At 37.9% G+C, this 16,397-nt stretch overlaps 1 long non-coding RNA gene across 1 annotated transcript; it reads left to right on the top strand.

Annotated features, from left to right (window-relative positions):
• The first annotated feature begins 6,146 nt into the window (after positions 1-6,146).
• LOC308398971 lies at positions 6,147-7,495 on the top strand. The gene is made up of 3 exons (XR_013972050.1): positions 6,147-6,411; positions 7,115-7,232; positions 7,344-7,495. It is a non-coding gene; the product is annotated as an uncharacterized lncRNA (long non-coding RNA).
• The last annotated feature ends 8,902 nt before the right edge of the window (positions 7,496-16,397 follow it).

Raw genomic sequence — 16,397 nt, 5'->3', positions numbered from 1 at the left:
ACAAGCTTCTCCCCATCTAAACCAAACAAATGTATTTTGGAATGGCCTGCCAAAATTCAACTGGCCTTTTCAAAACATTTTTTGGCAGCGTTTAAGCATTTATTTTAGTTTTTTTGCCCTGTCCAGTCACCACTGAAATGGCATTTTCCACGAATACTACTTGTGCCAACTCAGAAGCACTTATCCGTCTGCTTGTGAATGCAAAGCAGAGTCATTTTCTGAAGATGGCCACTGGACCTTCTCTTTTTGGTGGTATCGTGTCTTCTAACCACTGCTGCAGTTGTGTTTCAGCTTATAGCCCACTAACACTCAAGTATCTCATTTACTCCACTACTCCCGTCTTTATGGAGTCTCACTGTCTGGTTTTGTACTTGTTCGAGAGCCATGTTACGAAGCCCAGTTCAAAAATAATAAAGCAGGAAAATCACTTTTTTTTCATTAAGGTGGTACTCTGGGATCTACACACTCTGAGGTTTCAGCAGTCTTATAGATTGATTGCAAACCACACTCTGTGACACAATAAACCTTGGTGGAACATCAGGTTTGATGTACGTACAGTACAGTGGACTATATGATGATAATACCTGAATCCTGGGCTCAGATTTATGCTTGTAATTCCTTCACTATTTTTCCTTCTTTTTGGTGCAGTAATAACAGCATAGCAAGGCATCGTACAAAAGTTGGGACACTGTGTAAATGTGAATACAGAAAGTACTTTTTTGCAGACATCATAAACACACATTTTAGTCTTTTGAATGGTACATTTTCTCAGTTTAAGCATTTGATTATTTTTTCTATGTTTTGTTGAATAAAATATGCATTTATGAGATTTGCAAATCATTGGATTCTGTTTGTATTTCCCTTTTATGCAGCTTCTGAACTCTTTTGGAATTGGAGTTGCTAAAAACCAGGTCTTTGCTGCCACAACTCAGCTACACTTTTTGTCTTTGTGGGGAACTGAGAAATTTTACTCTGCACAGTGTAGTTTCATTTTTCCCATTTTCTTCCTGATCTTACTGGTTGGTTAGCAGGCGTAGATCATAGAGCAGCAGTCACAACTTGAGATCATTATCACCATTTCTTCCCATTTGCCATCTTTTGTTTGGAACAGCCCAAAATGACACAGTGTATACTCATCTTACACCGTCTTACTGGACACACACAAACTCCAAAAGACTTGAGTGGTTACATAAATGATTAAAACCCATAATAAAAAAATGATATTTATGATTTTTCATCATAGTATAACATCAGAATGAGATTTTGTTGGATTAAGAGATATATTTTTTTTGATTGATAATGCTCAAACTCAGTGTTCATGGTGTGACAGAGGCTAATGGTGGGAAGCAGAAAAACAGCAGGATGGGGAAAAAGAGCACCAGAAAATGATGAATCTGGCCCAGCTGTTTGCCAAGGCGGGAGGTTTCTGGAACTATTGTTGATATGAAGTTGCCTTGGATGTCATCCAAGAGAGCTGAGGATTATTTACGACAACAGCGGGAGTCTCTCGCTCATCATCAGGTAGAGAAGAGTCTCCAAGAGGCCACAGCAGAATTAACTGAAGGCAAAGAGTTCAGGGGATTTGGGTGATCGGAGCCAATTCCATTAATTACACTTGTATTGTTCGAAACTGCATCCTCTTTAGCAGCATGTGCTTCCCAAGATGTGGTAATGCTAAACTACACTTAGCACACAAATGCATCTATATGCATATGCAAGAAGGTGCATTGAAGCACAGTTAAATATTTTGTGCAGCTAAAGCTTCCAAGTACAGATTCTGTGTTCACCTTAATATTTGTTTTTGTTTTATTCACCCACTTTTTTTTTCTTTTGTTGATTTCAGATGCAAGTTACAGTTTATTAGATACACAAAAAAATTGCAGTAAATGCTACTAGCATGTGAACATTTTTTCATATTTGTAGTACTATAATGAGTTTAAATATACACAGAAATGCATTAACTACTTATCAGTGTCACAGGGAGGGCTGGAGTCTATCCCAGCTGTCATAGAATGACAGGCAGGGTATATTCTGGACAGGCTGCCCGTCCGTTCTATAGAACTAGCCTATAGCCCTATAGGGCTAAATAAAATCCCCTGTCAATATCACTCAGTGAGTTTGCAATCTGAATGTAAGGTCATCTCCCTTCTAAAACAATTTTGAATGTTAAAGAAGTATTAAACTTGACTTCATACTATAATACTGCATTTGTTTAAGTACAGTGGGCAGTGCTGTGCAGTGTTAAGTCACTCCTCATTTCACCATATTGTGCTTTCAAGGAGCCAGACATTCTTGTCATTTTTAAAGTGGTGTTGAGCAACAGTTTTCCAGGCTTTCTGAAGTTGTACTTTTAGCTGTTCTTTCACTGATTTTCAGGTCAGACGTTTTTCTTCTTTTTCTATTTGTTGAACTGCTAGGGAACCTAGGAAAGGCACCAGTATTGCACCAGATGGACCAGTCTTTTGTCTATACATTAAAACAATTTAGCAAAAAAATTGTTTGTAATGTGTATTTTTTTACTCTTTTTCTGTATGAGTATAAAATAGTATTTTTACACCAACAAGGTGATTCCTATGAGACCTATCAGCAAAGAACATATTTCAGCAGGGTCTACAAAAAAATCTATGAACAGCATCTGAAAGTCATGCCCTAACAAAGAAACAAACAAAAAACTAAAAAAAATCAAACAGCAACAACAACAAATCAGCAAACCCCTGACACAGGACCTGAGAGATTCATCTAACCCTTCAGTTGATCCATCTACTGTTCACTGAAGCCTCATCAGAAATGGTCTCAATGGAGGGTGGCTGTCAACACGCTATTCTTAAGGAATGGGAAGAGAGAAAAGGCTGAGGTGTGCCAAATCACACAAGAACTGGACTCAAAAGGAAAAGAAGAGCGCTAAAAGAAATGGAAGTGAAATGTGCTTTGGGGATGCATCCTTTAATTGCATATTTTGCACTTTGTTATTATTATTATTATATTTGGTGAAATATATGAAAGGTCTTATGACCTGCTAAATCTAAATTAGAAATGGTTGTTTTAAATCATTGTCAGCATGTATGGAGAAGTAGAGAAGAACAATGTGAATGTTTGGAGCTCTGTAAAACACGATGTAGGCTCTGCCATGGTGTGGAGATGCATTTTAGTCTTCCCTTGTATCTCAGTTTCATTTTGTGCATGTTTCAATAAAGCCCTATACCTGTTTCGCATTGTACAAAAAATATGAAGAAATCAACAGTGGCTCAAGACTTTTGCACAATACTGCACACTACAAATAAGTAATACATTTGCATACACATATGTGCAGGTCTAAACATACAATATCTATGTATAAGTAACCTAAGATAAGACATTTACTTGGTGACACACTGTTGTACACTCATGACCACAGTGACCAGGTGTCCACTGGGACAGTACAGCAATTTCTTCTCTTGTCCCACAGAGCCAATGTCCCACATTTTCATTGGCTGTGGCTTACAAAATAAAATAAGTGCACAAAGACTTTCGTAAGCCCATGAAAACGAACATGAGCTTTGATTTATGCTCCTAAGCAGCTGGGAAAAATGAATTAATAAATATATGCTTGCCTCTGCATAGTGTGTTCTTTTGTTTTTTACTTAAATTGGATACATCATCATTTCAGGCTATTTTTTAGTAATTTTCCCAACACAGGCCTACATGAAAATACTCTTTGTCCTGCATTTAGATTATGGGATCTGCTCATCCTATTCATGATGTAACCCACAAGTCATGAAAACTTCTATGCAGTGTCTTATGTGACACATTAATAATAATAACTGTATAGGTGTCATATCATTTGCTGGCAAACTTATATAAAGTGTCTAGATTCTTCCTGAAATACCAGACAAGAATCGACTGTATTATAAATATTAAAGGAATACTTTTTACCACTGAGAACTATGTAGATGTATTTGTATCAGATCTTTTGTTCTGTTAAAATCCGTATGCTAAAACTGTGTACAAACCCCAGCCACAAATGGTAAAAATCACTACTGTTGTTTGTGTGGTGTTTGAGTCACTTTGTCAGGCAGCTTCTTAGGAGGAAACTAAAAAACATTCCCTAAAGTTACATTCGCCCCTTTGCAAACTAAAAGAGCTGCTTTAATTTATGTCAAGTTATGACTTAATATTTCTGTGTTACAGAAGACAATGCTGTAAAAGTTTTAATATATGCTGGTCTCTGCCTCTGCTTTTTTATTCCCCCCTCTTTGTACATCATCGTAACAGTTCTTCTGCTGTAATAACTGTTAATTTATTTCAGCGAAACACTCAATACCAACGAGTAGCACTTATCTGCAGAGAGTAACTAACTCTGCATAGCTTAGTGTGAGTTATAGAGGATAGGTTGTCTGTTTAGTGCTTCTTTGGGCAGGGTGGTATGGTTGCACATGGGTCTATGATTCGTGGTGTAGGCATGGCAATGGAATAAGGTCATTAGTGTTTATTAATGATAATAAGCAGCATTAACAGCATTTGATTGTATAAATTCTATGAGTTCTAGAATTCAGGCAGCCGGTAACCACAAAGGATTTCATCCAAATTTCATCCATATTGTCATCCAAGTATTGAGACGAAGAACAATTAAAATTATCTCAATTTGTCCACTTACGTTTGAATCTCTATAAATGCAGGTCCATGCCATTTATTAATATCTCGATTGATTTTAAAATCTCACTGTGATGGTGTGCAGAGACAGAATTACAAAAACTGTGTCTATGTCTCAAACTTTTAAGCAAAGACCGACTGATATATTGGCCAATATTAGCTACTTGCCAATATATCAACATCGTCATTCAGAATGACCCCTAAATGAAAAGAATGACATGTGAGAAACACCCTTCATAACCCAAGTTACAAGTGATGACATTGCAGAGTTTGTCCACCAGAGGACGCTCTAAAACTTCCTTGTTGACAACACACGTAACGCTGATCAAAGCAGAGTCGACCAGACCACAAATGAAACATATCGGCTGATTGGTGACAGATCGACTTTTTAAATCATCAAATAGCTGTATCAGTTATGTCCTTAAAAAAATGTCTATCATTAAAACATGTGAAAAAACATGTAAAATCTCGGGATTTTTCACTTATACAGATTATTTTTGTTGTCTATAGATATAGATAGGAGATGTATGACTATATAGACTTTACAAACATTACCTCCACTGCAGTGAAGTATATGAACATGTGAGCTGCAAATATGTCAGTAACTTGAAAGCAACATTATTTAATTCTACATAACGCCACATAATTTTGTGATCTTTCTGCTTGGAAGTGCACTGTAAAAAAGGGCAGTGAAATTGACATAAAAACCATGTAAAACCCCTACAGAAATGTATAGTAAACCCCAAAACACAACTTTCCTGTTTCGATCACAGTGAATTATTGTAAACCTTTAAACAGAATGTTCCTGTTATATTTACAACATGAATGTGTGATTATAATCAGATTTATTGGTTAAAACTACAAATACTGTGAATAAAAACAGTGAAACACCGTAATACTCATAACCAAACAATCATGTTAATTTGACATGCAAATACTGTAAAAATCACAGTTTTAGTCAGTTTTCCTTAAAAACACATGACGTATATGTAAGTCACTTTACAACTGCATGGATGTACTGGGCCTACTTTTAACATGATTCATGAAATGATGCAAAGTCATGGATTGGACTAATAAAAATGTTTTCACAGAAGATGTCATTGTGAACCTGAGAGGTTGCCTCTCCATTTATAGGCTATATAAAAATATACAATTAAAATTGTTTACATCATGTTTTTTTCTTAAATCATTTGCAGCCTATTGTAGGGTAACCAATAAGAAATTATTATTTAACGACTAAGTAATGCTTCTGTCATAATGCTTGTATTCTTTATGTTTCTTTTAATTGCAATGTGATACTTAGACTAGAATACTTTTTTGGGTTAGGTCAGCAATGTCTCATTATTAAAGGCTAAACAAACTTACAGTGCCTCCCATAGGATCTCTATGGTGCGCTTCACGAATTTGCGTGTCATCCTTGCGCAGGGGCCATGCTAATCTTCTCTGTATCGTATCCAATTTAGCGTACGCGCTTGCCGAAGCAAGCATCTCTATGGTGCCTCATCTCCACAGAGCTGTAAGCTACTTCAGGCCACTCACAGTTGCACTGAGCGCGCCTAATTTTGAATGTGCATCTGAAGCTCGTCTCTGATTGGATAATGACGTGAGGGCGGGAGGAGAAGAGCGCCTAGTTCACGACTATAGCTAACGAGCCAGCACGAGAGAGAAGACGGGAGAAGAAAACATCGAACTTTCAGCAACTACGTTGTTAGGACAAATTACAAACATACGATTTCAAGTGTTTTTTGAGGATCTGTGTTTGTTCGTCAGAAAGTCTGCACGGTAAGTTCAATATCTTGGCGACGTTTTTTCGAGATAAAAGCACCAGTTGATATTTAGACCAAGGCTCATAACCTAGCGCTAGCATGCTAGTTCAGCTGAAAAGCACAGGCAAACTTTAGAAATACTAAAAATGATCATCTGCGTCTTTTGTAAAAAGGTATTGGTCACATTAAGAGGCTATGTACTACATTGCAGAGTGCATAAGAATGAGCCTTGTTGTATTTTTAAATGTGTTGGCGCCAATTGCAGCCAAACATTCACCACGTACTCTGCTTTCAAGGGGCATTTTTATCGTGTGCACAATGCACCTGCACTTCAAGCTACTCCTAAAGCTCTTGTTGCAGATTTAAAATGTGCAGTTTCATTATGTGCCCGCCATTTTCAAACCGTGAAAGAGCTAGTGTCTCACTTAAATGATCATATTGCAGGGGGCAGGTCTGTGTCATGTCCAGTAAGTGGTTGTAAGCATATGTTTACAAAAAAGTCATCATTTACTTCTCACATGTGTAGGAAGCATAAAGCTTGTTCCCCAGATGGTATTGATGACATGTACAAGGAATCTCGTCCTCAGCCCCCAAATGACAGTACAGAATATTCAGAAAACACACATGAAACCATGGCATCTGCTAGTTCAGCCAGTGATATGCCAGAGAAGGATAGTCATTCTTATCTCAGAAACATGTGTCTCTTTTACCTTAAACAGCTACTCAGCTACTTTGAAGAGAAGGAGGAGTCCATGCTTCTCTGTGTTGAAGATACATGTCTGGCAGATGAGGTACAACTGGAGCAAGTGCCTCTGACACCCACTATTATCATGTGTGGTAAGTCTGTTTCATAGCTCTCTCTCTCTTTTTTTTTTAAGTGCATTTTTTATAGAATGTCATGTGACTGCCGTGTTTATTGATATAACCTGTTAAATAATTTGTTCACAGGACAGTCCTGCTATTCCTCAAGAAGATACATGCTGAGTGTTGATCGGCACCTCGTCAGCACAAACATATCCTCCTTCATTTCTGCACTGTGCCTCATGTTCGGGAGCTACTACAATTTCAACATCCATTATCCATCTGAGCTGGCTTCCACTTTAGAGTTTCTTCAAAGGTGAACAAATATGGCTTTGTTATTTCTCATAACTGAGACTCTGGGATCTGGAGTCTGGCTTTGATGTGGTTCGAGTCCAGGTCTGGCTCTGAGTCTCGGTCGGCTTTGGAGCCGGTTTCAGTTGTTTTTTCTGTTTTTTGTTGTTGTTTTTTTTGTTTGTTTGGTTTTTTTAAATACATTAACAGTCTGAATCTGGGTCCAAGCCTGGCCGAGACTCAGGGCTAGACCAAGCGTCAACTGACGTCTGACTACCTATAACCTTTGCTTTGGATTTTAACAATGCTAAAGTGTGACATATCACTGCAGAAGACACTCGTGAAGGGTGCCAATACTTTTGACCATGCATTGTTCACTTCCCCACAGCATTTTGGTTATACTTTGTCTTGAACGTGGTCATGGCCATGACTGTATATATATGTATATACTTAATTTTTACTTACTTTGTATGTGTATTTTAACTGATCAATTATAAAAATGCTTAATAAACTTTTATATGATTGTTATTCTACAGGTGTTTCTTCTCCATAAACCCAGAAAAAGGAACCAAAGTAGAGAACAAAAACTCAAAGCGTCGTCTCAGTGTGAACCCTCGAGTCCTCACCCTGATTTAGGATCTCGCCGACCACGAGTGGCGCTAAGCCTAAATCTTGACTCTCTGTGGACTGTTAGTTTTACTTTGTTAATTTTGTTCCACAATGTGTACTGGAACCTTTTACTGGTCGAATGCATGAAGCCAATTCATGAAGATGTTCTTTCTTTGTAGGAATGTTCTTTATTTACATAAGAAAAGAAAAAAAACAACATGCTGCTACTGCAGTGTTTCTAGACCACATGTGTAGGTTTGTTTCACCACGTGGTTTTGCTGATGTTTTCTGACCAGGGCCATGGTTGTGGTGACAGCAGGGTGCGTGTTGCGTTGCACGGTGATTATGATCATTTTTGGCACAATATGTGTTTTTTGTTTTAAAGTCTTAACAGGTTATTTAACTTTTTCTGGTGGAGGGTCTAACAAATGCTTGTTTCATGAACATGGTTCTTGCTTTGCAGGAATGTTCCACAGCTTTTATAGCCTATATTTTGATTGAATTGTGTAGTTGCTGTGTGCCTTGCATATTGTGTTAGTTGGAAAAATGGATCCATTTGCTGTCATTTTGCTAATGTGGCTGCAAAATAAATTTCCCAAAAGTGATATTTTCCTCTCTTGTGTTTTCTCATGTGTATTTTTGCATGTTTGGGTGTAGGCGTAGCAGTAAGAAATTTGCTGGGTTATGGTTAAAATTTTACATTAAAACATATAATATTCAGCATAGATTTTATGTATAATTTACAGAGCAGCTCCATTTAATATGCACAGTTTCACTGTAGTTCTACCATTTTAAATTAGTTCTTTGTACGATATTTCCCTGTTAATTTTGCAGTTTATGGATCCACAAAAAGCATTTATTACTTGTAAAAGATACAGGAAATAGTGTATTTATATATCACATCTATGTGTGAAATTAACTTCTTTTTCCTGTAGATTTAACAGTTTTAATCTGAGATTCATTCACTGTAAATCAATTTACAAGTTGCATCTGTAAAGCGTTTTTACAGGAAGTCCCTGGTAACCCCAGCTGCCAGGGTTTTCCTGTAAAAACAGCACGTTTTTTTTTTTTTTTACAGTGTGTCTTTTGCAAAGCCATGGGGCCTACGTGTATTCGAATGACGAATTTCTTATTACAGTTGTTTGTTTTATGTGTCTCTTCACTCTAAGTAGACTAAATGGTGTCCACTGATAACTGTGGTGACATGCAAAACATTAACCACCAGAGAAATTGGATTAGCTGGCTCATGAATGATCCTTCATGCTGATGGTTCTGTAGATTCATGGCTCTGATGTCCTTTGTTACTGTAACACAATCCAGAGTAATACTAATACATTTTTCCAGCAAGCGTTGTCATCTTTTGGACCATTATGTTTTTTTCTCTCCTTCTTTTTCTAAAGTAATCATTGCCTTGCAGGGACATAATTGGCAGACAAGACATATTTAGTCCGCCCCCTTAATTTCCCATCATGTTTACATCTCCCTGGACCACAGGGTTCTTTTTGTGTTCTAGGCTCCTCATGTTGTCTGTGTTTTTGTAGCAGTTTCTAGTAAAAAACAAAACAAAAAATAAAAACAGAAACACCCACACAGTTTATTCTAAATGAATCTTTTCAAATTGTAATTCTTACTGTACCTCTGTGGATCTTTCTTGCAATGTTGTAAAACTCTTATCTGTCCTTTTTGGGTTATTTTAATTGCTTACAGCAGCATTCTCAGCATTAACAGCCATGGCATAATCTTGTCCTTAAGCCCAGCTTCTTCAGCAGAAGTTGCCTTGTTTTTCCCAGTGCAGATTCCCTGAAAGCTGAAGTGCATGGTTGATCCAGAATAATACAGCTTTAACAAAAATTCCCTGAGAGCACGCAATTTCTGTGCTTCCTTGTTTTAGTCTTGCTATTATACAACAAGTAGGCAATCACACCCTCTCATATGTTGCTGGAAACAAGAGTATTTCAATTACCTCATTTGCACGCTTTGCTGTGAAAAGTTAGACTTTTCAAATAGCACAGGACAGGATGCTCTGTACTCCCTGGAGTGTTTTGCCTGGTCCTTCAGGAGTTCGATTATTTTGTAATTGTAGTGAAAAACATTCTTGTTCCTGAACACATTTCAGTTTTCCTCTTTGCAGAACAAAGCAAAGAATAATCTTTTTCCACTTAAATATTTGATGTTATTTCTGCATTGGAATGCTAATCTATTATTGCGTAGTGAGGCTACAGTAGATTTACATTGGCTGTTACAGAGCCAATTTAACTCTTCTGACAACCAGTCTTCAACTGCCCAAGAGCTCAAAATGATGCATTTGAAGTTAAAGACAGTTCTTTGCTTCCCCTGTTGCAGCTGTAAAGGTCAGTGAAATATCCATAGTCCTGGAGCTGATATGATGTGTAACCCTCGCCTCCCAAGTTTCACAGAGTAAAAAAGGCCAAGCTTGTCTTTGGAAAGAGATACAAGAATGGTGTCTTTCAGATCAGACTAAATATTGAAAGAGAAAACGTCTTGTGATGGGTGAGAAACTAAAAATGGATCCCTTGTTGAAATACAGGTCACACGATGCAGCTTTCATGTTGTTTTTCCATGTATCGAACACCACCTTTGTTCATGTCAGCAGCATTTAGGTTCATGTAAGAGTCTACGCAGTGCCACACACTTAACACATTTACATTTCCAAACCTTGAGGGACCTTTTGTGGCGTTAATCATGACTGAAAGAGCTGGAAAACTTACATCATTTGTTGTTTGTTAAATCGATTTAGTTCCCAGTCACACTGGTCTACAGACTGGTTAGTGACTGCCTAGCAACCACTGGCTGACTAAAGCAATTAGAAGGTTTTTGGTGCTATATCCTCTTTTTGACCAGTTTCACCCAGCAAGCAACCTCTTACCACCAGTAGGGAAGTACACATCTCTCCCAAGTGACCCTAGTGGTTGACACGAGGTTGCGGACGAGTTTCTAGCCCTGTGTGACCGAATCCATCAGTAGCAGAGCTTGCCTATGGCATGGCAAACATTGTAGGTGATTGTGCACACTATATATTAGCACAATGTTTGCGTTACCTTAGCCAGAAAATTTTGAGAAAAAGTTAATTCTGTGAATAAGCTGGAAAGATGCTGTATTTTTTTCTGTTATTGGGTGTTTTGCTATTGTTGTTCCCCTGTCAGGCAACTTGCAGTATATTACACTGCAGCTAAGTGGGTCAGTTGTAGACTTGGCAAGCTGTTTATTTTATTTTATTTTCCCAAACTGTTTTGCTGCCGTTGCTACACAAATAATTAAAACATCTGAGCGCACTCTTGTAAAAAAGTCAGTCTCAAAACTTTGAGTGAGACAGTCGCTGTTTTAACTAACTGCCAGCAAATGTGCTCATTTAAACCAGGAAACTGACATTATTACAAATTGTGCTGTTGTAAAAATTGAATGGGTTTTGTTTGGCTACAGTAAATAGTTGTGTGTGTGTGGGTGAGTGGGTGTGTGTTTTTAAGGAAAGACAGGAAGAGAAACTAAACAAAGAAAATAAAAAATTCTTAGGTGGATGTCCCAAAGATTTTTTTTTTCTAAAAGGTTGAATGACAGGATGCCAGCTCCCGAAAGACAGAAAGAAAAGTACTGTGAAGTCTGACTGGAGAGAAAAAAAACACAAGGCAAAGTTTAAAAAAGGCCTTCTTGTCATTGATAATGACAGATGCATCTTTTTGTGCTGTCATCACCAGCGTAATGACATACTTTCTTTAAAAAACTGAAGGAAAGGAGTTATAGCTCTAGCTATAGACAAAACAAATCACCAAAGATGCAAGTAGAGAAACAGAGAAATTATGTTACGGTAAAGTGTTTGTCACACTGTCACAATAACCCTGATCTGCCAGCTTAGATCATGCGCTCAAACTCTGCCTGAGTGGCTGTAGAGTCCAAAGGTATCACATTCACAAGAAAAGAAAATGTTGTACTTTGTTATGCTAGCATGATCACACATGGTGTATGTGGTGGGCAGTGTTAGCATATTTGGAGAATGAGATAAGACATGCTAAGTGATTAACTAAGGCTACTGAACTTGTTTACGCTGCATTCACACAGTGTAGAAGCAATGCACAGATAAACTTACCTGCTAGTTAGTGCTGAAGTACAGACATCTTGGGTGTGCTGTACCACATGTGAGTAGCATTCTATCAAAAAACAAACCAACAGCACAAACACAACGGAGCGGTCAGGATCAATAACTGAAACAAACCCTAGCAGCAGTGCAGCCAGCTTAAAACCTATTCAAAACTTCCAATGTGTGCAGAAAACCACGTGAAATATCTATTATTTTAAATTTAGCTGAGTTTAATCATCATTGTTCTGCATCATATTCAAGAACAAAACACAAGAGCAAAATCAGCAGCTGATTGCACATAAGAACGACCGAATCAACAAACGAATCAACAGGCATGCATGCATTGAAAGAGAGGAGCACCCTTCTGCTGTTCTTGCTGCCAGTTGGAAGGCGGACAGTTGTGCATCACCGCCAGCTTCATAGCCACAAACAATTGCCACCTACATAACAAACCATGCACATCTGTGCTCCATTTTGCAGATACCCAAATTAGATTCTGTGCACTCAGGCACATGCGCAAGCAACCCACTTATATAGTATATACTGAAACTTTTAACTATTTAAGTCTGCTGTTTAAAAAAAACATCCCCAACTTTTGTAAGATGTAGGTAGGCACCACAACTTGTGTTTCTTGGTTTCCTTTAAAAGCTGCACTGAGCTTTCCTGTCATCTGCAGTCGATGGCATTATCCACGGTATCAAAGACAGCAGCAGGTGCAAAAGAAAGTTTGAGTTGTGTGCATCAGCACCATTGTGGGCACGACTGCCTTTAAGATCATGACTGATTCGATGTAATACATGTGCCCTTGGGCTTTTGTTTGAAATTAACCTATAAAATGTCTGCTATAACTCTGATGAGTTGGTGAAGAGAAAAACAACATTTGTTTTATTTTTGTAGTTAACCTGAGGATCTTAATATGGAAGGCACTGGGGATTAATTAGCTTTCAGTGCCAAACCTCAAGTAGCCATACCTGGAAGAGTAGATTTTGGCACTATTTGTTGGCTTATATTTTCAGCCTTTGAAGATTCTGCTTTATTGCAATATAGCGCTAAAGGGGAGCTGCAGGTTATAAAGCAAAGAATTGCAAGAATGTTCACATGATATTTTTTGGCAGTCTGTCTGACAGTTGTCAACATACTCACTAAAAACAAACTTATCAGCCCACATTGACACCAGAGAAACATTCCATGAAGTCCTCTTTTTGCACAACAGATTCCACAGGGCGTAATTACTTTTTCAGATGACTTCAGCTTCTGTCACAGGAATCCAACAATGTTTTACATACCAGCACGTATTAACTAAAAATGACATGACAACTGGCACCCAGAACAGATAGAAAAATCTGTTTCTGGTGTTTAGTACAGGTAAACATTAAAGTGTGACAGAAAGCTGAATTACTGTATATAAAGATCAGAGTTTGCTTCAGTCAAGCATTTCCAGGACATTTATTCAGGAGTAACTGTAATTTTCTTGGGGCCAAAGCATCAAGTGAATCTGTCTGTCTTACAAACTTAGACAGACCAACTTTATTGGGAGATGTATTAAAGGACACACTTCCACGAGTAAGACATTACCAGAGGTTGCCTCACGCCTTTGGAAACTCGCACTAGAGCTCTGTTTGAAGATACAAAAAGAGAATCCAAAAGACTCAGCTTTTTCCCAACGTGTTGCTTACTCAAAGAGAAGTTACACCACCCTCAGGCACCTTCAATCCTGGGTACGCAGGGTATCCCAAAAGATACTTTCACACCTGAGTCATTTATTATCATGGATATATAGTTCTCAAGTTATCACTTCATTCTGAGATTGTATCTTTGATCAGTGTCACCCCCAGGCGTGTCATTAATGAGGGGAGTCATCCTATTCATCAACTGATGGGTTGAAGTGATAAATATCAAACGAGCCTCGCAGGAGGCTGTGCATCCTCTTTTACAAACTTAGGACAGAGGTTTATTCAGCTTCAGCTCGGGCTCTCTATAAAGCCCAAAGTACATGCTGCAGCTTAAATATTTGGTACCTAGAACCATATCTCATCCTGACATACTTTCCTTTATCCATTATTAAAACATATAAATAAATGTGCAGACAGAAAATCATTGATGATGAATGCACTGCAGTTAAGCTCTGTCACACCTATGTACATTTAAGCTGCATAAGGATATACCATAGCCGAGTCCATAAAACCTGCTTTTTGAGCATGGATTCATCTATCTGTTTGACAAGTTGACAGGAACAAATGAATATATTTATGTGTGTAGGTTACTGGTACATACATAACTTAAAACATATGTGATACACAGTAAAAAAAAAAACACTTGCAGATCTACTTTTTCCAATAAAGTGCTTCTATAACGACAAAATGAATGCAGATGCATTTTTTGTGCAAAAATACATTTAAAATCTGACTTTCCAAAATATTGCATTTTTAAATGTATCCATTACATTTCGCAGTAAACTGAAACAAACACAACTGATTGAACATCTATGTCATCTTAAGATAAACTAAGTACCCTTATTGCTTTCAGAGGAATTAAGAAGATAAATAACAACGAGGTGCTGATAATCAAGTGTGCTTGATTAACCGATCATCAGCAAGTGTGAGCACCTCGATAAAAGCAGGAGTTTTGGCAGTTGGATGGTCCCGAGCATTCTGGTGTTTAAGACTGTGCTCAGAAGAGCTGCATCTCAGACTCTATTTAAGGCCTCAGTTAACATGTTAAATGTTAAAGTTCATGACAGTACAGTTAAAAAAGACTGAACGAGTATGGCTTGTTTGAAAGGGTTGCCACAGAAAGCAGTCTCTCTCTCTCTGAAAAGAACATGACATCTGAACAAACCTCAAGATTTTTGACACACATTTGGAGAAAAACCCAACCCAGGATATCTGGGCTTGCTCTATATACCAAAGTATTCTAGAGTCAAAGGTGAGGGCATTTGTCCAACAGCTAAAGCTTGGCTGAAACTAAGTCACGCAACGGGACAATGATCCCAAACACAGCAGCCAATTTACAACAGAATGACTGCAAAAGAAAAGAATTAAGTTCCTGCAATGATCCAGACAAAGTCCAGACTTCAACTTGATTGAAATGCTGTGGCAGTACCTTAAGAGAGCTGTGCATAAATGAACACCTGCAAAACTCAAAGAACTTGAGCAACTTTGTAAGGAGGAGTGGGCCAAAATTCCTCTACAATGATGTGAGAAACTTATAAAGTCACACAGAAAACAATTGCTTCAAGTTATTGCTGCTAAAGGTGGTTCTGTGGAATCACAGTCTGCCTCAGTATTTTACAAGACAGCAAAGAGTCCACAGAGAACTTTCTTTTTCACATGCCTGTACTTAAGTGGTTTTACTGTTTCAGACACTTGGCCTTGTGGTTTGTAACCTTTTCAAGAGCACAAACCCCTTTTGTGGGTAAACATATTTTAATGCCTCACCTTAGTTTTCTGAAACCTGATCCGATCACCAACTGGCACAGGCCTCTTGTCCTTACAGAGGGGAGAAACAATTCCTAGCTCTTTATTGCCTTTTTGTGCCTTTGTAAAGACACATCCTTGTAAATTCCACCTACAAAAAAAGACTAAATGCTTTTGTGGTGGGATTTGTCACCAAAAGGCTAAAATTTGTGTACAATTGCATGCAAGTGCATGAGAAAATATAGTAGTTTGCTAAAATAAGCATTTGTTATAGAGAATTATAATGTTTTTAGTAAGCTAAAAGCATTTTTATTTGTGGTTCAGCCCTCCAGTGCACACTGCTGGGCTGATTGTTTCCAGACTGTGAGGGGTTGCCAGGCAAAAGATGCTGAAACATGGAAGTTTAAATGTTCTGTAGAAAAAATGGATAACAGCAAAGCCTCTCCGCTTCATAAACGCTGATGGTCTTCAAACAATCACCACATTTTCAAAACACAATCTTGTTGTGTGAAATTTCTGGAGTACCTCCTTTCTTATGTGATTAAAGTTCTTGGTAGCTTCAAATCACATCATGAAATGTGCATATTATACACCGAAAAGTACGATTTTCTCTACTTGTAATCAACAAGTCTTGTGAAATATCAAACATTCTGCAAAACAAAACTTTAGCTCAAGAATAATTATCTTTCTTCCAACACTCCATAAGTCGTCAGACCGTATTTACAAAAAGTTTCAGATCCCTAATTACCAAGCCTTAGGACATCATTAATCATTAACTCAAAACAGTTTTTA

Source organism: Rhamphochromis sp. 'chilingali', assembly GCF_963969265.1.
Source record: "Rhamphochromis sp. 'chilingali' genome assembly, chromosome: 6".
Classification (NCBI taxonomy): Eukaryota; Metazoa; Chordata; class Actinopteri; order Cichliformes; family Cichlidae; genus Rhamphochromis; species Rhamphochromis sp. 'chilingali'.
This window is presented reverse-complemented; position numbering and strand designations above follow the sequence as displayed.